Raw genomic sequence first — 12,919 nt, forward strand, 5'->3', positions numbered from 1 at the left:
CTTACTCCCCGAGTAATCGATAAAACATTGATAGGAGTACATCTCGCTTCTCGCCGAACGATTTTCACAGCCATATCCGAACAGCACAATAATTAGTCAGATTACAAACGATCCCATCGTAGACTCGAAGATCCGGATGGTTTATTCCCATGACGTCACTCATGCACAAAAACAACGAGGCATTTAACCCACCTTTCCCCTGTCAAAACTTATCATTCAATCTTCGTGTTTTTTTTTTATTTTTCTTTTTTTTCCTGGTTTAATTCGTGCCTTGAAGTTGTCTGGACGGAGACACTCCCCGATTTCGAAATGCCACGAGACTTCATCGTTGTTATTTACGTAACGGAGTGATTGCGTATATTGGAACGTCCCCGTAGGAAGATAGTACCGTCAGTGCACCTCATGCGGCGCGCTGTAGGCATTACTGTACGTTCTTTGCAGCGTACCTTCGGCCCCTAGCTGCAACCTCTTTTTATTACATGTACTCTACCTCCATTCATCTTCCTTCCATCTTATTTTCCACCTTCTCTTAACAGTTGATTCATAGTGCAACTGCTTCGAGGTTTTCCTCCTGTTACACCTTTCAAACCTTTCTGTTTCCCCTTCAGCGCTCGGTAACCTCATAGATCCCAGCGCCTGGCCTTTGGTTTAAACTCAATGATCTGTTTTATATTGGAACGTCGCTTAGGATCGTGATTCTCAGTTCCTGTTGGAGGAAGTTCAAGGAACGGTGATGTTTCTCTGTTTTTTCTTTCCACGGCCACATCACTTAGGTATAGCTCAGAAAACAAAAGAAGCTCCAACTGCGTGAAATGCTTGCAATTAAAACCTCAAAATTCAAGCGAAGATGCAGTACATTTACCATCGTAAAACAATTCACCTTGTATTTTACCCACTTATTTATATCTTTAATCCATTGATTGATTTGTTTGTTCCCCCTTCTAATAGGTGATCTCTTCTTTTTGTATTTCCCGTTATCTTCTGTAACTTCTGTCCAATGAATACATTTTCTTTGGAAGATTGAATTGTTCAAGTCAGTGGCCCCTTAGGCTTGTTCATCGTGAATAATAATAATGAATAATATAATAATAATAATAATAATAATAATAATAATAATAATAAAATATAATAATAATAATAGCATGAGTCACTAAAATGGTGAGGAAAACCACAGTGGTGTAATTGTAAATATCAAGGTATATATACCTTGGTAAATATATATCAGAAATATATACAAAACGAGAGCTTTCGAGGAGAATCGAGCAGGTTCGCGAAAGCCCTTGTTTGTGTATCTGTTTTTCTAACATATATTTACATTTACCCCACTGTGGATTTCCCCACCAGTATTAGTGATGCTGATAACCATGATCTTCAACCAGCGGTACTTGAATGACGGGAAATTTACCGCCAAAATTCAAAGGCCTGAAGTTTTCGAGAAATTTCGTGACATGGGCAAAACATATGCATTTTTAACGGCATACATTGAGGTGACAGTACCTTCAGCAACGACCAAATATTCAGTTAAGCAAGTCTTGGCGAGATGACATTTAACATGAGGTGTTGTCTTCGATGGCCAGTCAAGTTGCTTAATTAAACGCGCAGAGCTGTATATATGTGTAGTACAGTTAATTGTAAGCTGAATGACCAGTCAAGGACTGATTCTTTACCACAGTGAGAAGGCTTATCCTGCAGTTTCATTTTTTTAAACAGTTTTATAAGTTTAACTGAATACAGTCAGATCTCTGTGATCTGCAAGACTGATATTCTTTAAAGTCCACAATAATATACTTGTGCCGTCGTAATTGAGATTGCTACCCACTCATATTAATTAGTCCGATAATTTCCATAGAGAGAGAGAGAGAGAGAGAGAGAGAGAGAGAGAGAGAGAGAGAGAATCTGATACCTGGAATAACAACAGCCAAGAACTTTACACTGAAGAGCAAAACACGGAGAAATTGATTCGAGATCCGACGATTACGGAGAGAAGGAACGGCAGGGACCGCCGTAAGAAGAAGAAGAAGAAGAAGAAGAAGACCATCGAAAGGAGCTTCACAGAGATATGTGCTCCCGATAAGTGGTGGGTGTTTGGGCTTCGTCGAATTCCACGTCCGCTGAGGCGACTTCGGCGAAAACTCTAAATGTCCCTTCCGGGAATTGCTATGACTTACTGCAGTTCGTCGGCAAGTTGCAAATGTTTGTGCTGTTGTGAATGCGCGTGCGTATTCCATATACTTGCACCCATAAACACTGTTGAATCCTCATGAGCATTCACATACACACACACACACAGACATTGATAGTTATGATATTATACTATATATATATATAACACTATATATATATTAATATATATATATATATAGATTATATATATATGATATATATATATATATATATTATATATATATATATATATATATACATATACATATATATATATATATATATATATATATATATATATATATATATATATATATATATATATATATATATATATATATATATATGTATGGTATGAGGGTTTAGTCTTCCTTTTTCACGAAGAGAAATACATTTAACTAGCTAACCCTTAGGGCTTGCATACTTTCCGCATTCTGAAGTAGGCTTTCAACCGTAGAGCGTTTTTTTTTTTTTCTCCTTAAACCTTAAAGTTTGGTACTTGTTCAAGGCATTGATTGCTCAAGTAAGTATCCTAATCTGTTCGCTTAGTTAAGAGAACAAAACTGTAATTATATATATATATATATATATATATATATATATATATATATATATATATATATATATATATATATGTATAACTGAATCACGAGTTAGGAACGTGATAAATCCATAAATAAAGATAAATGCCACGAAGGAAAAATAAACGAAGGAGGTCTGCAAGATCTTTCGACTTTAAAAGTCCTTTACTGAGCAGATACTGACATAAAATACGAGAAAGACAATACAAAAGATTCGTATAACTGACATATAGGGATTATAAAGAGATTAGTACCTAAAATCCGACACACCTGGAAGATGAGAAACCCTCCCAAACAAGCATAAACAATGGGTGCAATTAAAGGTTTAAGACAATCATCTCAGATACAATTTCCAGACAATTAAAGGATTATAGTGACAGCTATTCAGAACTGGTAAAACAAAACCATATTCACAATACATGACAGACATACATTACAACAAAAATTAATAACTCTAAGGCAACTGATTTTTATTTAAGTCAGTAATTATATCTTTGAGGTCATTCTTAAACATGTTACAGATACAAGGGTCTAAAATGAAAAAGGCCACGACTAACATTGAAATTACAATGAAAAGTAAGTTGTATTAAAGCAGATTCTAAAAGATTTTGTGATAAGACATCTCTTGACCTTGCAATTACTGCACTATAATCAATTTTCAATCCAATTTATCGGTGGTTGTTTTCACTTAAATGAATGAATATGTATTAGATTTTTGCCCAGTTTTTACAGAATATTTATGCTGGCTTAACCTTACTTTCTAAGCCTTTGCTGGACTGTCCGAGATAAAGAGGGACAATCCATTACATGGAATTTTATATATTATGTTGTTGCTTTTCTCTGGGCCATTTTTTATTAACATTCTTTTTAGTGTGTTATTATAGGAAAAAACAAGGTTGACATTAAAAAAGCTTTTAACAATGGTTTAATGGTTTCAAATCCGTTAAAATAAGGCAAACTGAGAAGTTCTTAGAATTTTCTTTCTGTGTGTTATTTACAGTATAAAACTTTTGTGGGCTTTATTATAACAAATGTCTAATATATGTGAAGGATAGTATAATCTTTCCTATTTTTCTTATGTTTATTCAAGTTTCTTGATCCAAATATTGTGGACTGACAATTCGCATACTCGTAAAAACATAGAGGAAAACAATTGATATTTTTATATTAAGATGGTGGCCTGAGAAGAAATGAACATAAGTTTAAGTTGTTAGTCGGTTTTTCCTATAAATACTGAATTTACATTGAAATGGTTCTCTATGTATAACAAAACGTATCAAAACGTCTAAGAAAGGGAGGCAATTGTCTTTTTCTGATTCTAGAGTAAACCCTTTAATCGATGTACCTGGGTTTATTTAATTTAGAGAGTAAATCCTTCGCTACCTTACTTGTACGGATTAGTCAAAACGCACAAAGAAATAACCCTATGCGGCCTATTATCAGTACTGTTGGTTCAATTTCATATAAACTCTCGAAATATATCACTAAGATCTTGTCCCCGTTACTTGGAACCATCTCCGATTCTCATATATATAATTTTCTAGATTTAGTTGATAAATTAAACAGAATTGCTCTTTGCCCTACTGATAGATTCGTTAGTTTTGATGTATGTTCTCTTTTTACTAAAGTCCCCCTATAGACTCTATTTTAGAATATCTTAGTAATGAACTAACTCAGCATGAATTACCTCTACCTATAATAATAATAATAATAATAATAATAATAATAATAATAATAATAATAATAATATGCTTTATTTCGGCTCGGGGCCATATACATTGAATATACAAAATACAGACAGTAGCATACACAATCTAGATACATGTGACATGATAAAATAGAAAAAGAAAATGAATAATCGGCACTTGTCCACAAGGTAGCTGAGGTAGCATAAAAGCTAGTAATCATCATACTGGTAATATAACTCAAATTTCAACTAGAGACCTTAGGTGGTTACAGTAGTCAGGTCCAGAGGGCTTAATACATAAATTAAATGAAATAAATAAATCTTTAACTTGATAGTAATCACAGTAATAATGAAAAATTAAAATATCAGCAATAAATGTAATAATGCCAAAAACTGCAGATGACATCTTGCCAATACAGAGATTAAGTCCTTTAGGGGACAAAGGCCTCATTTTCCCATCTTTCCCACAATTTTGATTTTCTTCTTGCTTCACTCCTTAGGATGCTTTGTATGAGCGAGTGCTGCTGTTTCTCACTCGGGTTACCAGACTGGACATTGTTCGCCTAACAATGATTTTTAAATTGTCCAGGTGGTTTTCTATGAACATCTGTGTGGCGGAGTGGTAGCGGGGAGTGTTTGTGAGGCGTCTCAGAATGTCATTGTGCACAACAGTGATGCGTCTCATGGTCTCTCGGGTATAGTTCGTCCAGAGGGAACACCCATAGATACTGTAGCAGTACGAGCGGAAGAGCAGCATTTCAGTTTCACGTCTCGGTGACAGAAGGCAAACCTCCTTGCAATCATGTTGCCCGCTGCACATAGTTTACGACGCCTCTGTTCATTCTGCCGTATCTTTTAGGGTCGTCGGTGATAATGTGACCCAAGTACGGAAATTCGTGCACAAATTCCAGCTGATGGCTTCCGAGGAAAATTTGAGGTTCTGCAATATGCTTAAGCGATCTCGGGAGCAGCGACATGCACTGGGTCTTGGTTTCGTTGTAGATTATATCAAATTCCTCTGCATATTGGCGGCAAGTGTCGATGAGTCGTTGGAGACCTTGCACTGATGGGGAAATCAGAACCATATCGTCGGCGTAACAGAGGTTGTTTATAGTTGTTTCATTGACAGTGCATCCGATTTGGAGCGAGTTCAGTTTGACGTTCAAGGCATCTGTGTACGTATTAAAGATGTATGGAGAGAGAATGTTCCCCCTTGCCGAAGCCCGTTTAGGGAGCCGAAGGGTAAGATAATACGTTTCCCCATTTGACCAGAATTGCTGTGTGGAGAACCAGCAATGTAAAATGCCAATTAGAGACTTGGGGGTGTTCCGCCCTTTTTAATGCAGCTTCAGGAAGATCTTCAGGTAGTTTTACTCTGTCAAATGCTTTTCTCACATCTACAAAACAAAGGAAAACAGGAGAGGCTGATGATAGGTAGTAATTCAGCAATTCTTTCAGTATGTAGATGCAGGTGTCGGTTGAGTGGTTTGCTTTAAACCCGAACTGGTTGTCAGTGGTGTGTAGAAAGGGGAGAAGTCTCACTAGGAAGAACAGACTCAAGTATCTTCGATGTGATCGTTGTGATTGCAATCGGCCGGTAGTTGCCAGGGTCAGCTGCATCCTTTAGCTTGTTTTTGATTAATGGTATCAAGTGAACTAAGAGTAGGGAGTCTGGAAGAAACCGGTGAATTATGCACGCATTGAATAGGGCAGCTAGCAAAATGTAAAATTATCGGATGGCAGAGTTTGAAGGCCTCTGCAGGAAGACCATCAGCGGGCGATTTATTATTAGGTAGGCTGTTTATGGCATCGCTGATGTTACCTGGCGTAAAACGGTCTGCAAAATGAAATTGAATGTTGTCAGTAAGGAGGTTATCTCATCTCTTCGGGAATCTTGATCATTTATGCAATTCAGATATTGTTGAAGTGATCGCCCCACATACTTGCAATAGCTTCGTCTCCGACTGCTTCCCCTACTCTCTGTGATAGCTTTTTAGTTTTGGGATTTAAAGACTGGATATCTTTCCAAAGACGAGGATAATCACCAGATTCTAAGTTTCTAGACATTGCATCGGCTCTTAGTTGTTTTTCATATAACCTGCAGTGCTTAAGAGCAAGTTTGAACTGCGCTCTCGCCTGTCCTCATTAGCATGCCAGTGTGCCCTTCCTGGGGCTACCGTTTTTGTGCCACAGTAAAAACATTTCTCGTGAGTATGTATACAGATCTTTAACCAAGTCATTCCATCCAAGAATATTACGAGAATTACCTTGACGAAATCTGTAGGCAGTCCTGCCCGAAGCAAGTAAAGCGGAGATTATGTTCGAATAGAATTCATTCAGATCCCTCTTGTGGTGGTCATTTCTACAATTTGTGTCAGTACAAAGTAAGGCGTCTGCCGGTTGAACTATTGACCGCAACCTGGTTTCCGTGGTCGCTCAAAGTATCTGGGTTTTTCTCTTGGTTTTAAAATCAGTTTACCGCTGGTGGGTGATCAGTTAGGGGGTTCACGGTAGGGAGGGATGGGGTACTGAATGACACCTGTAATGGGATGTGATCGTAGCCCGTTGCAAGGTCATAGCGAATATTGCAGGTCATAATAGAATCATGAAGTGTGGGGATGTGATGCAGTGGTCAGCCAGAAGTTGTAATAGCGTCCAGCCCCTATTATGTACATATGAATAAGAGGAGGGAGGGAGGAGGAGCATAACATCACTAATTTGGAGAGCATGATTTTGACAGAAGCGAGTAAGTTCATTATAAAATTGTTTTGTGGGGTGAGAATTAAGGTCCCTATTATACAAATATGATCAGCTGGATATTTTCCCATGGCATATAAACATTGATAATTAGGATTTTAGAGTTCCCCACTGTCACTTGAATCCCCAGCAATCTGTCACTCCTGTAGGTCATCACCTTTATCGTATTGTCTAACGATTTGTGCCACAGGAAGAAAGGCCCCCTTTCGGGGCCACCGGCTATGATTTGGTCTGTAACTTGCATCGATGAAGTCGAGAAGGTTCTGAAGTCTTCATGAATTGAATCGCATATGGCAAGGTCATGTGGCCAGAGGAGCGTTTCTTGCAATGCAATGATGCCTTTGTTTGAAATTTTTACAGAACATGTTTAGGAGAGGAATGTTCCGCTTGAGGCCAAAGATATTCCAAGAGATTATGTTTAATGTATCCATGGCTACTCACGAAGATGGGAGATGAATGCGCTGATCATTTGGGTGGATGGGGGGTTAGCCAGGGGAGTGGGCAGTCACTCGCCGTGGGGAGTTGACTGGCACTTGCGGTGGAAATGACCCTGGTTGGAGTGTCAGTAAGTTCCCCTGGGGGTGGTTGATCCCGGATTAGTCTGTATAAGTCACATTATTTCACTCACGAGTTTGTGCATTTGTGATTGTAATTTTATATTTCAATGGTGAATTTTATCAACAAATTTTTGACATGGCAATTGGAAATCCTTTATCACCATTACTTTCAAACCTGTATATGGAATTCTTTGAAAAACGCTACTTACCTAATATCATTCATATTCCCTGTAAAGTGGTATCGTTACGTTGATGATTGTTTAGCTGTTCTTCCTGTCGGTATTGATGTAGATGATTTTACTCTCTAAATTAAATAACCAGGTACCATCGATTAAGTTTACTCTAGAATCAGAAAAGACAATTGCCTCCCTTTCTTAGACGTTTTGATACATAGAGAACCATTTCAAAGTAAATTCAGTATTTATAGGAAACCGACTAACAACTTAACTTATGTTCATTTCTTCTCAGGCCACCATCTTAATATAAAAATATCAATTTTTTCCTCTATGTTTTTACGAGTATTGCGAATTGTCAGTCCACAATATTTGGATCAAGAAATTGAATACATAAGAACAATAGGGAAAGATTTATGCTATCCTTCACATTTGTTATAATAAAGCCCACAAAAAGTTTTATACTGTAAATAACACACAAAAAGAAAATTCTAAAGAACATTCTCAGTTTGCCTTATTTTAACGGATTTGAAACCATTAAACCATTGTTAAAAGCTTTTAATGTCAACCTTGTTTTTTCCTATAATAACACACTAAAAAGAATGTTAATAAAAAATGGCCCCAGAGAAAGCAACAACATAATATATAAAATTCCATGTATGATTGTCCCTCATTTTATCTCGGACAGTCCAGCAAAGGCTTAGAAGTAAGGTTAAGCCAGCATAAATATTCTGTAAAAACTGGGCAAAAATCTAATACATTATTCATTCATTTAAGTGAAAACAACCACCGAATAAATTGGATTGATAGTGCAGTAATTGCAAGGTCAAGAGATGTCTTATCACGAAATCTTTTAGAATCTGCTTTAATACAACTTACTTTTCATTGTAATTTCAATGTTAGTCGTGGCCTTTTTCATTTAGACCCTTGTATCTGTAACATGTTTAAGAATGACCTCAAAGATATAATTACTGACTTAAATAAAAATCAGTTGCCTTAGAGTTATTAATTTTTGTTGTAATGTATGTCTGTCATGTATTGTGAATATGGTTTTGTTTACCAAGTTCTGAATAGCTGTCACCTATAATCCTTTAATTGTCTGGAAATTGTATCTGAGATGATTGTCTTAAACCTTTAATTGCACCCATTGTTTATGCTTGTTTGGGAAGGTTTCTCATCTTCCAGGTGTGTCAGATTTTAGGTACTAATCTCTTTATAATCCCTATCTGTCAGTTATACGAATCTTCTTGTATTGTCTTTTCTCGTATTTATGTCAGTATCTGCTCAGTAAAGGACTTTTAAAGTCGAAAGATCTTGCAGACCTCCTTCGTTTATTTTTCCTTCGTGGCATTTACCTTTATATATATATATATATATATATATATATATTATATATATATATATATATATATATATATAATATATATTATATGAGGTTGTATCCATAGGGAAAAGAAAAGTTGAAACTCCTTTTAGCCCTCAACAGTTTCGGCCTCCACTGGCCCTTATTGAGAGCTGTTTATAAACAGTTAATAAACAGCTCTCGATAAGGGCCAGTGGAGGCCGAAACTGTTGAGCTAAAAAGGAGTTTTCAGCTTTTCTTTTCCCTATGGACTACTACCTCATATATATATATATATATATATATATATATATATATATATATATATATATATATATATATATATATATATATATATATACTGTTTAAGATTTAAGCAGAACCAAGGAAAGAAACAGTCTTTTACCCAAGTTTAAGGTATCTATATGAGTTGCCCCTTCGACTTTGGAGGAATCCATTCTCCTTTTTCTTTTGAAAAGCTATCTCTTCTCCCATTGGTTGTTGGAATTACCCCACAGGGACCGTAGGAGGAGCTATCCAGGAGAAATGCTTTAAAAGGCCTTGAACCCAGGAGAGGAGTCCTCAGAAGAAGACGAGACCTCGGCGAGGTCAGACCACTGGCCCCTTACCAGACGCCGCTGGGGCCCCCCACCTCTCCTGGGGCTGGCTTTCCCATGCTTTGGGAAGCCCAAGTATATATTTAAAAGTCCATAGTATCGAGACTTCAAGGAGAAGACAACCAGCATCATCACTAAAGGTACTGTAAGGGAAATTCCATTTCAACCAGGGAATTGTTTTATCTTTGTAGGTATTTCATTTAATTTTCCAAGGCGACTTGTACAGTGTTTCATTCCCCTTCACCATCTGGGCTCAATTCTGTAATTACTCCCCTGTGATACTAGTAACATTCCCCTAGTGAATTAAGCCACGAATTGTTCTGCTGTGTAAATTTCCCAGTCATTTCATTCCCCCCTGAGTGGCCTTTTGATTGAGAGAAAATAGTGAGTAAAGTTCACCCTCATGTGCCCCGCTGCCTTATGCCTATGCCCCTCTATTTGCAGACAAACACTGTGCCTGGCTGTGGTACAACTTGGAAATCCTTCGAAGCTTGAAATTTTGCTCCATTGCGCAAAGTTTCCTAGAAGTGCTGGGGGCCGGAACTGCTCCCACCAGCGTGGTTGCGGGTGGACTTGAAAAGTCAGTTTCACCTGCCCTTGTGTTTCCTGGACCTCTGTAAATTTATGTAAATATAGTTCTTTTAAAACTAGAGTCCAGCTTATATGTAAATTCCTCCCTCTTCAGTAAAACCGGCCTTGTGCCTTAGTTTTTCTATTTTGTTTTGTTTAGTTTAGTTTTTCTACTTTTCTTTTCTTTGTTCAAACCCCTCGTCCTCCAGTCAAGGCCTAAATTTTCAATGTAATTGTATTTTCTGGGAGGAGACGAGGTGGAATTTTGAATAATATTTTTTATATATATAAATAAATTATTATATATATAATATATATAATATATATATATATTATATATGTAGATTATATATATATATATATATATATATATAATATATATATCTATATATACTATATATATATATATATATATATATATATATATATATATATATATATAGATATATATTACAGTTTTTGGTTCTCTTAACTAAGCAACAGATTAGGATACTTACTTGAGCAATCAATGCCTTGAACAGGTACCAAACTTTAAGGCTTAAGGGAAAAAAATGCTCTACGGCTGAGAGCCTACTTCAGAGTGAGGAAAGATTATGCAAGCTCTAAGGGTTAGCTAATTAAATGTGTTTGTACAACAAGTTATGGTAATGAATTAGGTAAGACCTAATGGGTGACGGAGAAGTCAGGGTCTTGTACACAGATAATTAAAGTAGAATAGATTGTGTTATAGTTGAATCAGTGGCCTGAGGTGACCGGGCACATGGTACTATTGAGAGCGAAGGGATGAGAGTCCCAGAGCGACTGGACGCGAGGATCCAACTCCCACAGCAATACACAACAGCGCATCGGTAACAAATGGTGGTTCTATAAACAAGAGTGCGACACACGTGGTCCGGGGTTAGGGGCGGTGTTAAGCAAAGCACTGAGTACCCAATCTAATTGTCACGGATCTTACGTTACACATCACTAAAGGGGCCAGTTGCATTATTTAGTGATTACACAGCGGGTAAGGTTACGTTACTGCACACTTAGGGTAAGGATACGCTATCTCAAACACTTATGTTACTTCACGATAAATTACGTTAGCGAACGCAGATCACAATTATTATTAGGTTTGTTTTATTTGTATTAAGCAATAAAGAAAACAATAAGGTCTAATCACAAAAGGATTCTCTCAGAGCATCACAGGTAACAATGGGTGATAAGTTATGCTATAGCAATGAGTGAACACGATGCCAATAACTCATCAGAGGAGAATAGCTACAGATGCTGCACAAAGAAATGAAAAGAAAAATAAGTCTAAGAATAAAAGATGAACTGACTGCACTGAAATCTTGCAACTTCACTGTACCTTAGTTGAAACTGGATCCGTTCTCTTCAAATGGCACCAATGGGAAGAAGGGATTTAAGCACAAATAAAAGAACGCAATTCACATGGCGTCGTCTTGGAAAGAAAGGGGGAAAGAGGTGGTGTATCCCAGGTGAGACATGTAGCTTCACTATAAGACCTGCTCTTCCGGACTTGGCTGCCTTTATGCCATCAGACTAAGTTCGCAGGCATTCTGCTAGGTGGTGGGCCTGTCAGTCCCTTTTGAGACCTGCGACCCATGTGGCACCCAGATACAACCATGCGGACATGTGCTGATTCCAACGTGGTGACGGTTATCACTTTCCTGACCAGGTGCATCCTTGATCCACGTACCCGGAAGGCAGCAGTACGTTTGGAAAAGAAAGTGATGAGCCATAGGTCTCTCGAAAGGAATGGTGTGAGATGTACAGGCGGCAGCTTAATCTGAAATGGGGATAACTAAGGTATCTTTTATATATATATATATATTATATATATATATAATATATATATATATATATATGTGTGTGTGTGTGTGTGTGTGTGTGTGTGTGTGTGTGTGTGTGTGTGTGTGTTTGTGTATATATAATATGTGTGTGTAATATAAATAAATAAGTAAATTGAATAAAGAAATTAATAAAAAGTTAACTTGTGGTCACTATTAGTCACCTGTGCTAATACCTGTTGGGTGAAAAGAATGTAAAGGCAACGTCCTTCCGCTATTTTCCTGTGTCTTTAACAACTTGCTAAATTCTATTGTACATCATCGTGTGTAGAATTCTCTGGCCTTTCTGCTGATATATAATTCATGTAAAAACAACAATTGTACCCATAGATATCCATGTATGTATGTCTGGCCCAGACCCAGTTTCTCTCTGTTCAGGTAAGATACTACATATCCGTCCGCAGCCTCCTTTATAGCCTGTGTTTACCTGTAATAAATTATCAGTACCCAGTTACCTGTCTCTCTCTCCTGTCCTCACAACTGGTGACCTCCTGGAGTGACAGTGACACAGCGGTTTAGGCCCAACCTTTAACGGACTAATTGCGGCCGCTCACCTCCAGAGAACCTTTAGCGGACTCAATACGGCGCCATAGTTTAGGCCTATGAAAGCCCCATTCCA

Source organism: Macrobrachium nipponense, chromosome 40, assembly GCF_015104395.2.
Source record: "Macrobrachium nipponense isolate FS-2020 chromosome 40, ASM1510439v2, whole genome shotgun sequence".
Taxonomy (NCBI): Eukaryota; Metazoa; Arthropoda; class Malacostraca; order Decapoda; family Palaemonidae; genus Macrobrachium; species Macrobrachium nipponense.